The 15359-nt window shown below is 41.4% G+C and overlaps 1 protein-coding gene across 5 annotated transcripts in view; it reads right to left on the bottom strand.

Moving 5' to 3' along the window:
• Window positions 1-15359, bottom strand: part of Phkb (phosphorylase kinase regulatory subunit beta) — a 175650-nt gene that overhangs the window by 52489 nt on the left and 107802 nt on the right. The gene's annotated exons all lie outside the window — the stretch shown is intronic.

Genomic DNA, 15359 nt, shown 5'->3' with positions numbered 1-15359 from the left:
TCTGAAATTGGGAAATTAGGTTTCCAAGAAAAGCTAAAAGGGGAAACAAAAGATACAGATTTGTTAGAACTCTTCACTACAAAAAAGAATCCAGCAGATTTTCTGGGAAGTCCATCACATTAGGCAATCCTGGAGGTTTAGTCAGTCACTGAGCTTTTTGAGCGACATGCAGCTTAGATAGGCTTGCAGAATGTTTGCACATCTTCCATTCATGAATCCAGAGCTCTTGGGTGGGGCATGGGGGATGCAGAGCTATGTGTGTGTCGGCTGGGAGCATAGAGCGGAGTTTGAAATATTTACAGCGACAATTGGGCACCCATACATTACTTTAGGACATTTTGGGGGGAAATGTTTATGAACTATATTCTGACAGACTGGAAGGACCGTTTTTACACTGGGAATGGACATGGTACCTTGGTAATTATTCAATAGTTTGGAAGGAAAACACGTTTTAGTATTCCAGGTTACAATATATAAATCCTAAACATACACAGAAACTGTTTGCAAATATGGTTGTTTTTAACAATAGGACATAATCATACTAAATTTCTATAAATGTTAATGTAACACATGTTAATCATGATGATTAATGTTAAACCATGGTTGAAAATATTTTCATTAAAATTTTTCATGCCTATAAATAAAATCAGGCTGCTTTTTTTATATTTCCCACTATGATAACAAACACATTTAACATTAATTTACAATATTAACCATTTTTAAGTAGATAGAAGAACATTTACAAAATGCCTTTCCTGTCAGCTGGGTAGTACCTAGATTAAAATTACAATTCATCTTACTCAGAATGTGAGACGATAATTAAGGCATTGCATGCACATCTGTCTAGATTTAAGTTTTTAAATTACTCAAATCAGGCCAAAGTAGTAGCAAGAGAAGCTCTGCACCTGGGAACTATAAATAAGCAGTGTGATAAAGTTTCAAGGGTGCTCAGAAAAACCTTAATGCGGGTGTTTCCTTAGAGTTTTCTCTTTCTTGTTCTTTCATTTAATCTAATGCCTTTCAATAGGCAATTCACCATAAGACACAAGTTTTAATTACATAACATTTTCAGTAGATGTCTCCCAATCACAACTTCATTCACCCAGTTTTCCATCATCTCACAAACTGAAAATTGCAAAGATTATTCAGACCTCTTTCTAGAGTTGGCCCATGCATCCATCCATCCATCCATCCATCCATCCATCCATCCATCCATCCATCCATCTATCCATCCACCCATCCTCATCTCTCACACAGCTATGGAAAGCACAGCATACTCCTGGCATTGTCTTCCTCTTAATGACTATAATTCATGGTGTTCTTTTCACATGTAGTACATAGAATATAGACTATATCTTCATATTTATTTCATAGCTGTCTCATGATGATTAACACTTTCTCACACTTTTAAGCATTTAAGAAAAGCCAACTTACTGAACCAAAATCAATGAAAGAATTGTGCTTACATAGGGGCACTATTAAATATCAGGTGTTTAATTTTATTTTTGAAAGCTAAACGTCCCACTAGTCATTCAAGGCATTACTACCACTGGATTATGAATCCTGAGAAAACTATTGTGAAAAGAGATCAATAGGCCCAACTTTGAGGCACAGGCAAAGGGAGAGGTGTGGCTCTTATTTCAAGACAATGGTATGGAAAGATACACAGATGTTCAAAAATGAATTCGGAGGAAGTAATGCTTCCTGGAAGACTCGTCTCCTTGTTTTATGGCTTATATTTGTCATCTACTCTGGTGTTAGTATGTCTTGGGAGCCTGCTACATGCCATGCATTATTCAGCACTCTTGTACATGTGTTACTAGAAGATTAGTATGTGTGGTACATGTATTATTAGACTGTTAGTATGTCTCAAGAGCCTGCTACATGCCGTGTGTTATTCAGCACTCTGTTGTACATTCTCATGATGATAGTTGCTTTAAAAATGAGGAAAATAGCACTGAGAAAGAGAGAGATTATGGAATTTCTCCAAGGTCACACATCACAGCAGCAGAACAGCACTTGGCTGCATTTATAAAAGGGCTGAGGTCAAAACAGCGTTGGTTATAGTGTATGCTTCACAAGTTACGTGCTGGTGTTGCTGCTGCTGTATTTTATCCTAAGCAGAGTTCTCCAGAGATTCAGAACTCACATGCACATTCACATGGAGAGGAGCAGGACAAAGAACACAGGTGGGGAGAGTGTTCATTATAAGGAAGTAGATTACGTATTATGAGATGGGATGAATTGCAAGATGTATGGAGTTGGTGGTAAGCTGGATGGCTTTTCATCAACGACACAAGCTACAGTGATTTGGGAAGAAACTTTCTCAGTTGTGAAAATGCATCTGTAAGATTGGCCTATGGGCAAATGTGTCAGGCACTTTATTGATTAATGACTGATGTGGGCCAGGCTCACTATTGGTGGTGCCACTGTAAAAGTAACTTTTATTCTCTGGGTGTAATTGTCATCTGGGAGGTTTACTCCTTCCTAGCCCTAGTCTTGGAAGCTTCTAGCCTCCATAAAATCTAATCTAGGCCAAGAATGTTTTGAGCCCCTGAGACTTTGGCTGAATAAACTCACCCTTTCTAGCTCTTTCTGATCTCTGGCTGACTGATTCAACTCAGTTTTTCTGGCTCAAACTCTTCTCCCAGCTGACTTATTAAATCTGGCTTTTCTCTTGGCCTCTGAATTGCTCTGCTTGGCCTCAAACGTTAGCAATCTCTTCTAATCTTCTGGCTCATTCTCATCCTCTTGCTCATTCTGTCTTTACCTGTGTTTTGTTCTCTCTTCAGTCTGTCCTGTAAAACTCTTCTGGTAAAACCGGTTCCTTCTCCCTCTCTGCTGCTCTGCTCTCCCTCTCGACTCTACTGTGCTGCTCTTCATGAACTCTATGGCATTCCTGCACGGTACCCACTCTCTGCTTCCTGTACTGTCTGTCTCTCCCTTAAGTAGCTTCCCTTTCCTCTCTCTTCTTGTGAGAGTTGGGCATATACTATTCTGTCAAACTTTTCTCTGATTTATCACTTTTTCTGCTACTCAATTAGATATCACTTTCAAACATGGGTGCTTCCTTCTACAAACTAACTTTACCTTCATTTGGGATTAAAGCTATGTGCTAAGGACATGTCTGTGTCCCAACAGGAGGGATTAAAAGTGTGTGCTAAGGGGTGAGTCACACCCTATCTGGAAACAGGTTCAAATATCCTGTAACAGGCCACTCCTGGGAAGGTGGTCCTGAGTTGTATGGGAAGCAGGCTGAGTCAGCAGGAGCAATCCAGTAAGCAGTGTGCCTCCATCTCTGCATCAGTTTCCTGATCTAGGTTCTTGCTCTGATTCCCTCCCGTGTTTACCACAGCAATAGAAAACCTAATAAGACAGCAGGAGCAGCAGACAGTATCTACAGTTCTAATCTGAATCTGATGACGATATTATTTCCAACCCAAAAGGAAGAAGACCCAGTAATCAGAAAGAGCCCAGGGGCAAGAAAAAAGCTTGTCCCAGGTAGTTCCACTTGGAGAACCCTCCTCTTACTCGGGTTAGCTTCTTCTTTGAGGTCTTCAACAGATTGGATGTGGTCTAGCCACCACAGGAGAAACAATCAAGTTTACTTAGTGTTTGGGCTTAAATATTAATATCACTCAGAAACACCTCACAAAATCACTCAGAATAATTATCCAAATATCTGAGCAGTGTGTTCTAGTCACACTGACACACAGAATAACCATCACGTGGTTATAGGGAAACCAACGTTGGTGAAGACAGGTGGACTGGTGTCAAGTCCTACCAATAGCTACGTAGGATAACTTCAAGTACTGCCTGTAAAACACACTCTTAAAAAATCTGCTTTTGACAGAAAATAATTTAGTGCTCGACAATTGAATTAAAAATCAGTTCTACTAAATAATCTATACGGTATGGAAAACTCAATTCTGATTTTGGTAACACTGCCCTGAGCTGTGTTCTAATTTGCTTCATTTTTTTTTTTTTTTGCTTCATTTTACTATGTAAAATAATCTGGGGCTGGCCTTTTACTAAAAGAAAGACAAGGGGGGGGAGAGAAGAGGAAAAAAAATTCAACAAGTAAGTCCAAGCCAGTTTTGTCTCAAGGGCAGTGTGTGTAAAGCTGCCCTGCCCTCTGCTCTGGGGCTGCGGACGCCCATCCGTGCTCGTTGGCCTTCATCAGCAGGGCTTGCCAGCCTTCAGCACAGCCTCATTAGCCTTAGAAACCAAGTGGATGCTTTGTCCACGTCACCTCCACAGGAGGTAAGGAGCTAAGGACCACAGCAAACCGGCACACCCAGCCTGCGATGATGGGCATCTTGCTCTGCCATTTCCAGGTAGGCCAAGGAAACAACATGGAGCAACCCATAGAAAGAAAAAAACCCTCCAGCATGTTTGAAAGGCTAGAACTGGCTCGGGAGTAGAGCTAGACAGGTAGAAATAGCCCAAAGGGTGCATATATTAATATATTAGATTAGTGGTTCTGTATTTCATTTAAAAGCATTGGTGGGTCTCAGCTGCAGTTTCCAATGTCCACGTGAACGGAGCAGGCAAAGCTTTTCTGACACTTCCTCCAGTGACTGCAATTAACTTACAGAAGAATGCCAGGAACCTTGACACACACACACAAAAAAATGATTTTTAAACAGGTTTTACCTCTTTCACAAGCACTTACTGTCACTTGTTGCTTCCATACACTTATCTTAGAGAAATGACAGAGCTAAAGGTCTTGCTTCCCTCCCAGAAACAATAAAGCAGCTACAAGGGCCCAGCCATGGTCCTCAGAGCTTTGATTAAACCTAAGGGAAGGGCAAATATTGTGAAACCAGTAGATAACAATGGGAAGGGCCATCCTCAGGAGACATCTACAGATGGGAGATGGGCAGGGGCAGTGGACAGGGGCGGTGCCAGCTCCTAAAGCCCATCCTTTCCCTCGTGGGTTTCTGTGTCATTGAAAAGGACTTCATGTTGTGGGTCACACCAAAGAAAGATCTGTAATGGTAGGCAGGGAACCAGAGGTTGGGCACATGAGGTAGAAAAGCAGCAAATACAACAGGCAGGCTTCTTGTGAGGGTCTCTCCTTTGGGTGCTTGTACTGTGCTTGTACTGACTAGATTAGTTCTCTGGTGCCTATTTTAAAAGTGATGAGTCCTCTAGTAGCAGAAGGGGAAGAGGTGAGAGAAGTCTTTGTGACATACAGGATGGCAGGCCTCCATCTCAGCCAAAATCCCACCTTTAACATGTTGAAATCCTACGTCAATGTTATCTGAAATAGGTATTTCCATGATAAATCATCAGTCAACCTGATGGAGGAAGAAACTGAGTCCTAGAAATGAGAAATGGCTCAGCATCCATTAACACTGAAGGTAGAAAGACCCAGAGGCAGAAGAGCTCAGGGCTCTGTCCTGACCTGTCCTGGAGTTTTCACTGAGTCAGATTACTGTTTGGTCAGAAGTAAACTCACATGCTTATGTGCATGCATGTGCATGTGTGCATGTATGTGGGTGCATGTGTGCATGTGTGATTAAGTCAGAGGCTTTGATTATAAGGACTGTGCTAAGAAAATTTCTAGCGAAGAGCATGTTAGGTAGAAGGTGCATAATGGGAAGGGCACTGAAGTAGAACAGTTGAAGTATTTGAGGAGAACAGTATGTCTACGAACAATAGAGTCTTGGATCTGTTGCCTGTGTGACTTTGGAGATATCATTTCTCTTTCAGTTTCAGTGTCAACTTCAGCCTTATAAAATGGAAGGCACTAACATGCTATAATGTGACACAGGCAAGGACTGAACACTAACATGCTATAATGTGATACGGGAAAGGACTGAACACTAACATGCTATAATGTGATAATGGAAAGGACTGGAACACTAACATGCTATAATGTGATACGGGAAAGGACTGAACACTAACATGCTATAATGTGACACAGGCAAGGACTGAACACTAACATGCTATAATGTGACACGGGAAAGGACTGAACACTAACATGCTATAATGTGACATGGGAAAGGACTGAACACTAACATGCTATAATGTGATAAGGTAAGGACTGAACACTAACATGTTATAATGTGACACGGGAAAGGACTGAACTAACATGCTATAATGTGACACAGGCAAGGACCGAACACTAACATGCTATAATGTGACACAGGAAACATGCTATAATGTGATAAGGCAAGGAGCCTAAGGATACTTCATGGTTCTGAATTTTCTGAATGAAAGAAGAATAACTGTACATCTATCTGTTAGAGAAATGAGTGGTTTAAAGGCTTACACAGGCATCAAAAGAGAGAACCAAACCAAACCACATCTCTAGCCATAGATCTGAGACAGTACATTCTAGGAACGTTTCCCGAGAGTGACTTTCATTTTACACTTTTTATATAATTATACCTTTTAATTGTTTTATAATCTCTTGCCTTGTTTTCATTAGCTACATATTATAAAATATTTTATTTAGGGATAGCAAAGTATTAGGTAAATAGAAATCATCTAATGAAAAGCAAGTCAACTTAGCAGATTCAAATGTGATAGTAGTGTTCTTTTTTTTTTTTTTTCTCGTTCTTTTTTTCGGAGCTGGGGACCGAACCCAGGGCTGGGGACCAAACCCAGGGCCTTGTGCTTCCTAGGCAAGTGCTCTACCACTGAGCTAAACCCCCAACCCCGATAGTAGCATTCTTATAGCAACAAACATCAGAGTGTGGTTGGCTGCTATCAGGACCAACTTTAGAGTAAAAAGGATTAGCGGTGTCTGGTAGAGCAAACCTTATGCTGACCACGTGTTTCCAGGGAGGTTTAAGTAAGGAGGGAAGATCCAGCCTGGCTGTGGGCAGCACCATCAGATGGGCTGGAGAAAAATGGAAATCAGCTTCCATCTGTCTCTCCCACATGAGTATGAATGGAATAGTCCCAGGGATCTGACAGGATGCCCTCACAGCTAGAACAGTTGCTCTGCCACACTCCCTCCTTGGATGGACAGTCCTCTTACTCTGTGAGCTAAGATAAACTTTCTTTCCTTAAGCTTCTTTTTCTGCTAAAGATCAAGTGAAGAGGTATTACTCAGACACTTTAAGAATTTTATAAAAATAATGTGATAAGCAATTGAGTATTAAGAATGCATCAATGAATATAAAACTTGACTACCAATAAGGCTATCACACAAGACAAGAAGGCTTACATATGTCGACATACTTGTAAACTGTTGCAGGACATGTGATCATACTGTGAATCCTGACATTGTGGTGTGGCTCAGCCCTAGCACATACCTTTAATCCAAGAGCATTTTGCTTATTGTAAACAGGATTAAATAAAGTCAACCATAGGTAGAGGCAGGGTAAGCAACCAACTGACAGGGAACAAACATAAGGAAACATCAGAGAGTAAGAGGAAGTCAGGAGGGTGGACAGAGAGACGCACAGGAAGTAGAAAGGAGGGACATTTAGCTTGAGGGCCTTCTGAGATGCTCTAAAGAGCTTCCTCGTGGGACATCGACTATGGAGGACGTCAGCTGGGCGCTTTCTCTACCACGGTGAGTCAGCAGACTTTCACCCCAGTATCTGGCTCCCTAATATTCTTTGGTAAAATCAAACTTTTACAATTTTGTTAAAAACAACGGTAACTATCATTTACTTCTAGACTGATCAAGATTTTTCTCATCTCCTAAATATGCAATTTAAAATAAAATTAAAATTAATACTTATTTAGCTCTTACAATGTATGACACATTTTATTAAATTTAAATATACCGTCATTTGTGACACTGTACTCAGAAGTTGCCATTTCTTTATAACAAATAAGGAAAGGCTTAAACTGATTAAATTGTGCAAGGCCATAGTTGAAGTGAAAGAGGTAGGCTAGGCTTTTATGATGCAAAGACCATACACTGTATCACTCACACACACACACTCACGCGCACGTGCACACACAACACACAGACACACAGCCAGACTTAATCTTCAGGAAGAAAATTCATAAAAAATGGATTTTTATTTTTTGAAACAAGAATATAGTCAGTTTGCGCATATCAGGGGCTAACTCCAAAAGTAATAGAAAAAGACAGACAGACAGACAGACAGACAAAGAGAAAGAACAGACAGAAAGAAAGAAAGCCAGCCAGCCTGCCTGCCCTTCCCTTTGGTTTCACTTAACAAAGAGCAAGTCCAGATGTGAGTTCTCCACTTCATGCTCCCCATGTCTTCCGTCCTCTGTATGTGTAGGGTATGAGTCTGTGCCTGCCTGGGGCTGCCTTGTGAATCCCTGGCTTTGTGTGTGTGTGTGTGTGTGTGTGTCCCTAACAAAGGGCTTTATCCTGTCTTTATGAACGGCACAGAATCATATAAGGAAGGATTAAGAGACTTTACAGAAGCCTTTAACAGAGTGTTATGAGGTATTAAGTCACTGACTCCCAAGGACCCAGATAACAAATAGTATTACAAGAATCATTGTTTATCAAACTATTCAATGTGTTCAACATTATCCATTTATGGTAGATATTCAGTCATTTGGGAAAGTTGCTTTGAATTTCTGTTCTTTCTGCTTTTGACAAACGATACCCATTCATTTGAATGTGTCAGGGGCATGGGAGAGTGCGTAATTTAAGGTTACCGCTGTGCATTAGCTTAGGCTGATGAAGAGGGAAAACCAAGGCAAGTAAGGTTGACTGTTGCACTGTCCCCGGAAGACAGGATAAGGAATAGGCTGGGTATGCTGGGCGCACTCCTTTAATCCCAGCAATCTGGAGGCAGAGGGAGGCAGAGCTCCGAGTTGGAAGCCCGCCTGGTCTACAGAGTAAGTTTCAGGACAGCCAGGGATATTTAGATCCTATCTCAAAAACCTAACAAAACAAAAGAAAAAAAAAACTGGTTGAACACACAGTAGGACAGTAATCTTAAATCATGACTCCACGTTCTGTTATTAACTCTGGCTGTGACATCCAGTGAAAGTTTTAGTCTGTTCTAAAGTAGGAGATAGTTTTTTAATATTGAATCACCACATAAGGTCTCGCTATGTAGTCCTGGCTGACCAGAACTTGATGGGTAGACCAGGGTCATCTTGAACTCACTGAGCTCTGCCTACCTCTCTGCCTCTGCCTTTGCTGGGATTAAAGGCATGTGCCACCATGTCTGTCCTCATACAGAATTTTATATATTTATATTTTAAGGAAACAAAACAGGAATCACCCTTCCCCCTGTGAATATGAAAAAATGAACGAGTATATATTTTGTACCCAGACTATGGAAATATGTGTGTGGTCTGACCCTCCTCCCTCAAACATGAATTTAGAGCCTGAAAATGAGCTCACATGACTGAAATGTATGTTTTGAGTGCTGGTCTTCTTCACAAGATCATCAGAGCAGATTGGCTCACCGTACCAGTCACACGAACTGTGCTAACTCGCCTCTCAGATTGAGAGCTGAGGTGACAGAGCACTAGAAATTGAATTCTCTTGAGGATCTCTCAGCATATGAGGTCTGCTCCACCATAACTATGCCACAGCAATGAAATAATGCCTCAAAGAACTCATCACAAATACATTTTATTAACCAAAATAGTGGCGGCCCAAAACACCTTGAAGCAGAAGACTGCATAAACAAGAAATTACTGCCTGGGGGAGCAGAGGCTCCCCACTCCCGGGTACTGCAGTGGACAATGCCACACTCAATGTATGCAGTAAACTAAAGTGCGTACAAAGTGGGCTTTGCTGGGTTTGCTGGTGCACACCAAGAGTGGCAGCGTTTAGGACTCTGGGAGAGAGAGGCAAGCCGGTCAGACCTTCTGTTACAGATACAGTATAAGGCAACCCAGATACCTGAGACCCTATCTCTTAATAAAGAAAAAGAGAAAATGAAAAGAAAAGAAAAGAAAGGGAAGGGAAGAAAGAAAGAAAGAAAGAGAGAAAGAAAGACAGACAAGACAAAAATAAAGGGAATCTGGGGGAGGAAGCTTCCACATAAAACTAATACAGTTACAAGGAAATTCACTGGTTTCCTTCCACAGAGTTAGATGTCAGGAATGACTATTAACACAGTAGCAGGCCCCACTACTCACTGAATACCTTTATTTTAGACCATAAATTTTACTGCCTTAGTTGGATCTATTTAACCTCTTTTATATTTCATCTATGAGTAACAAATCTTCATCTTACAGATGAAAATATTTTATTATATATCATGCTTATTACTGAGACTTAATTCTAATAAGTTCAGCAGGTTAATCAGAATGATGTTATTAAAAGCTCTTTTTAAACAGGCAATTCAACTTTCTTAGTTCTGAAGTTTTTGATCAAGGTATTTAATCTTTTAATAGGCTCTGGTACAATCGGGGTTGGTAAGAGATTCACATGTCCTTTGAGACTACAGAGAGAATTACCTGAGACCAACGTCTGCATAAGTTTGACACAGTTAGCCGAGGTTTTCAGAAACACTCTGGATGCCTTAACTACTTCAATCTGTTTTATTGTAATAATCATGAGAATTAATGTGCTCGATTAAACTTTATAACCCCACACACAGGTAAATAAATTGAGTTAGTTTTGTTTCTTTGAAGTAGAAATTATATCTAAAACTGGTTAGCTGCTGAGGCCCATGTTGATAAACCAACCCCCAAAAAAGTGAGCCACGTGCAAATGTCCTTAAAGCATTCAAGATTAATAAACCTTTAATACTGAACAGACGAGGAGGGAGGGAAGTTATAGATCTAGTTGGAGAAGTGCTATTTAATTTACATAGTAAACTATGAGGCCCCATAACCCTTTCTGCATGGCAGTAAACTCAGCTTCCTGCACAGATGGTCTTCAGCCTCGCGGCTGATCCATGACACCCCACTTTGCAGGTACAACAGGGTGCAGGTGGAAGGAGGTGAGAATGGCTCAGAAGGATGAGAAGAGGGTGGGGTAGCAGCTCTACAGGGAACAACAGCTGTTCAGCAGGGTTTGGCTTGCACAGCATTAAACAAACCGGCTATACTGCCCACTGCAGACAGAAGCCCCATCATGGCGTCCTTCACGTTCTAGCACTTGTCAAGGGCAGAGTGATGTGCATTGGAATTGCTGCTTACTAGAGACTTGGCTTGTGACTAAGCCTCGCCAGGAAAAAAGTCTCCCAATCATATTTTCTGCTTCTTACTGGGGAGGAGACTACTTAATGCTCTGAGAATAATAAACACATTTATTATACTATAAACAATCAGATAATGAATCACTTGAGGTACACGGCAAAATAACTGCCAGGAAGAAATGGGACCAGCACATTAATAAAAAATTTCAGAATTATTCTGGAAATTAAACTTAGTGAAATGATCAAGATGCAGAGGGATGACTACTGTAATTCTGCCTACATTATCTGCAAACTCAGAGACAGAAGGTGTAACAGTGTTTATCAGGGATGGAGGGAGGAGTAAGCAGTCATTAAATGAGTTTGGTTTTTGTTGGAGATTATTATTTTAGTATGGACTACGGTGATGGCTAGAAAATATTGTCAACATATTTAAAACCAACAGACTACTTGCTTTGTGAATGGCTAAATAAATAAATATTGTATCTAATTACTCTATTTAGCAACATGTTAGAAATCCCTGTTCAGACTCAGCAGTGATAAACATGTAAGGAGTTGGGTTCCCACCGCACACCTGGTGTAAAGACTGAGGAAACACGGACCCCACACCTAGACTCCAGGACAAATGGTGCAGAGCTCTTGGTTCAAACAGTAGGCGTAAGTCACAAGCTTACAATACTGGTCTAGACAGTGGCTTTTAGACATGACTAAAAGCAAAAGTAGTTGAAGAAAAATCAGGCCTCCTCAAAACTTAAAACCTCTGTGCTTCGAACATCAAAAAGGAAGTGGGATGACGCTGGAAAGTTCCCCAAACGGGAGAAAGTGTCTGCGTCAGACAAGGGAGCCATCCAGTACACTTGCAGGATTTCTGTAACTCACCTGCCAGCAATCTGTGTTTGTAACTAAGGGAATGAGAACCAAACCCAGTTAGACACGACTTCACCACAACAACACCCTAGAGTCCAGGAAAGAGGTGCCAGTAGGAATGCAGGAAAATGGAAAGTGGAAACCCTAGTGCACTGGAGGAAATGCAAAACAGTGTCGTCACGGGGAAGAAAGTCTGGCAACTCCTCAGAGTTCACCTGGAGCTTAGTGCATGATCCAGCAACTTCACTCTGAGATAGAGATCCTAGGAAAATGGAAACACATGTAGCATGACACCTGCAATTGGAGGCTGGCAGCAGCAACACTCATAATGGCCAAAGCTTTGAGACAACCCACGTGATCACAGGCAAAATAAGCCACAGACCTAAAATGACGTGCTGCTCTACCATAAAATGAATGAGTGCTGTACTAAGTGATGTCACAGGATGGCCCTTGAAAACCTAACACTGACTGAGAGGGAGGGAGGGCGCGCATGGCATGAGACACTACAGTTACACAAGCAGGCAAAGCCATACAGACAAAATTGTTAAGAGCAAATAGAGGACAGCACTGAGAAAGAAGAGTAACTGAAATAGAGTTTCTTTTTCTGAGAGATAAAAAAGTAGAATTGACTTTAGAAAACAGTGTAAAAACTGTTGAATTGTGCCATTTAAATTAGTGAATTGTATAATGTACAAATTATAAATAAGCTATTACAAAAATACTTAAATGCTAATTAAGTCAGGAGACACAAAACCCGTTTTTACTCATGAAAAGACTTATAAATTATTCATTTAAAAAAAAATCCTGGAAGTAGGAACAAGAGGGTCCTAGACAGGTACTTCTAAAGGGCTCTGAAATGGGCAGGTAGCAGGCTGCATAGGCATCTCTGTGATTTATACTTAACACCTGGGTTTCCTCGGAGGGACCAGCTCATACCTACAAGATTGACACTCAGTAAGAATCATGGATGACCATGCTGTACACTGCTATGTTACTAAGCACATCTCTGTGCCTCCACAGAAATAGGTGCCCAGCTTGCATTCCACAGAAGTGCTCAAGGTGCCTCTCCATTTAATGGTCATACTCAGCATGTTTTCCCACACTGAACTCTACCTGTGTGTTGTAATGACAGTTTCAGAGTTTTGGTTTCTTTAAAAAACACAGAAATAAAATGGGAATATGTTTTCATTTTGATCCCAGATGTGGGATATGGGACTGCTTTGGACTGTCCACAACAGCTGACTCTGATTTGCCTCATGCTCTAGTCGGAGCGTGATTTTGCCAGGTGTAGACAGTTTTCTGTGGCTGTGTGGTGTTTGGAATTCTATGCGCTTCTCAGAGGGTCTATAAATGCGAGGGCCCCGAGAGGCAGGGTGGGATGTTGGTTGGCTGTTGGTGGTTGTTACAGTCCCAGTTAGCCGTAAGCAAAGAAGAAACAAGAAGAAATTACATGCCCTGATGTCAAAGATCAAACTTGCCCCAAGGAATTTGAAACCTGTAGTCAGCAGGAAGTGGTCTACCCATAATGTTGTCCCCTTTCTGACCCCTGACTTTATTCAGAGATTTCTTTCACTTCACCTCTATCCTTTTCTATCCTTTTTTTCTCTCTTATCTAGGATTGGGGGTTGAACAGGTGGAAGAAAAAGAATTGACAAAGTAGCCAAAAAGATTGGCTACAGTTTGTCTAGCAAGTTTCCAAGTTGTATGGCCTCTAGTGACCTTGAAGGCCAGAGGTGGACCTGAGGTCTCTTGACACAACTTCCTTTGAAGGTAGATTTCTTCTTTCATGCATCATTAACATTTAAGTACTCTGTTTGCTTTTGCAACATCTGGCAGACTCTAGAGCACTTGGACTGCCCCAAGAGACCTTTATGTACAAAGTTCAACATGGCCAGTCACAGCCCAGCCGCAAAGCCAACACTGCAGCCAGAGAACAGGCTGCATATTTGGTGTTATTTCTCACTTATATTTCACCAGCTTGCTGTGCTCAGCAATGGCTTTAGGGATGTCAAGCACGTTTAATATGGCTGAGAACATATCAAGAGGACCTTATTTACAGCCAGGCTGTGGGGAATCCCAGTTCCCAGCAGTTTTCTGTTGGGATCCTCATCCTCCCTCTCGGCTCTCTGTTTAGGACATACCCTGTTCACACTGCTGGAGAGGAACAGTCTTCCGCCTACAGCACTTCTCTTAGCTGAGAAGGGATGCTTCTATAGAAGGCTTGCCATCCATAGCCCTCTAGCAACATCAGAAGATAATTCTGAGGGGAACAGTTAGCAGTAGGCTCTCTCTATAGTTTACTCTTACTGTTCCAAAGAAACTTTCTTTTGAGTAGGAGAGAAAGAGCTGTGTGTCTGATGAATCACAGATAGCCTACAACTTGACTCGCGTATGTCAAGCAGGAAAAAAATGACAAATTTTGCTAGCTATATGGCTATGGCATACTTTGTAGCTCTTTCTTCTGCTCCTATACCTCAGCCTAAGAAAAGGCTTCATATATCCTCTAGGACCCTAGAGAACAAGGTGAAGCACTTAAACTACTGTGTAAATGACGGGCTGAACGTGCATACAGTCAGACACAGCTGAGTCCTGGCGTGGGGTAATAGAGTTGATAGACTCCTCATTTTACACTGCTCACTAAACCCGATCACCACACATTGGTACAGGTACACATTGGCATAATACACTGCCCTAAGAGAAAGGCCATGTCCTTATCTCATGGAGGCTGATAGGCCAGCAAAAATTTCTTATCTCAGATTAACACGTTTTTGTCCTTTTTAAAAATTTAATATTCATTCATTCATTATGTGTGTGCATTTTTTAAGATGAAGGAAATGTTTAGCTCTGCAAGCACATCAACCGCAAGTGCTGATGCCACTTGTATTAAATGCAGTCTAACTGCTTGGAAACCCAGGCACACGCAGGCTCATTTCCTTTCTCCTCAGGCAGGTTCCACAATCGACAACATTTTCATTTTAACAGTCCTCATTACTGGTATCATTTAATAGTTGAGGGTTTGCTCAAGTCAACATCAATCTTGCTGATACTGCAAACACTTCAGAGTGTGTTGACACAACACAGTCTAAATCCATAGCTAGTAAACATAAGAATCTAATAACCATTCCCTCCCACAACATATCACAATGTGCTAAGAACAACTCTTTCCAGTTATACAGTTCTGAGAGGGAGACTCAGGAGGAGACGGGGATGTCGTGCACAGGGTTCTTAACCATGACCTCCTATTCCCTTCCACAACATGTCATCTGTCCTCCTGCAAATCATCTGCATGGCATCCATGACATCTGAACTCACCTAAATCTGGAAGTGTTGACCCTGAAGATGCTTTTCTACTTCCTTATCAACAAATAGCCCTTTATCACAACCTAATCGTAAGTAAAGTCTTTTCCACAGAAGGAGCAAGAAAAACACATTTGA

This window comes from Rattus rattus, chromosome 17 (genome assembly GCF_011064425.1).
Source record: "Rattus rattus isolate New Zealand chromosome 17, Rrattus_CSIRO_v1, whole genome shotgun sequence".
In the NCBI taxonomy this organism is placed as follows: Eukaryota; Metazoa; Chordata; class Mammalia; order Rodentia; family Muridae; genus Rattus; species Rattus rattus.
The sequence above is the reverse complement of the archived record's forward strand: the minus strand, read 5'-3'. Positions and strand labels throughout refer to the sequence as shown.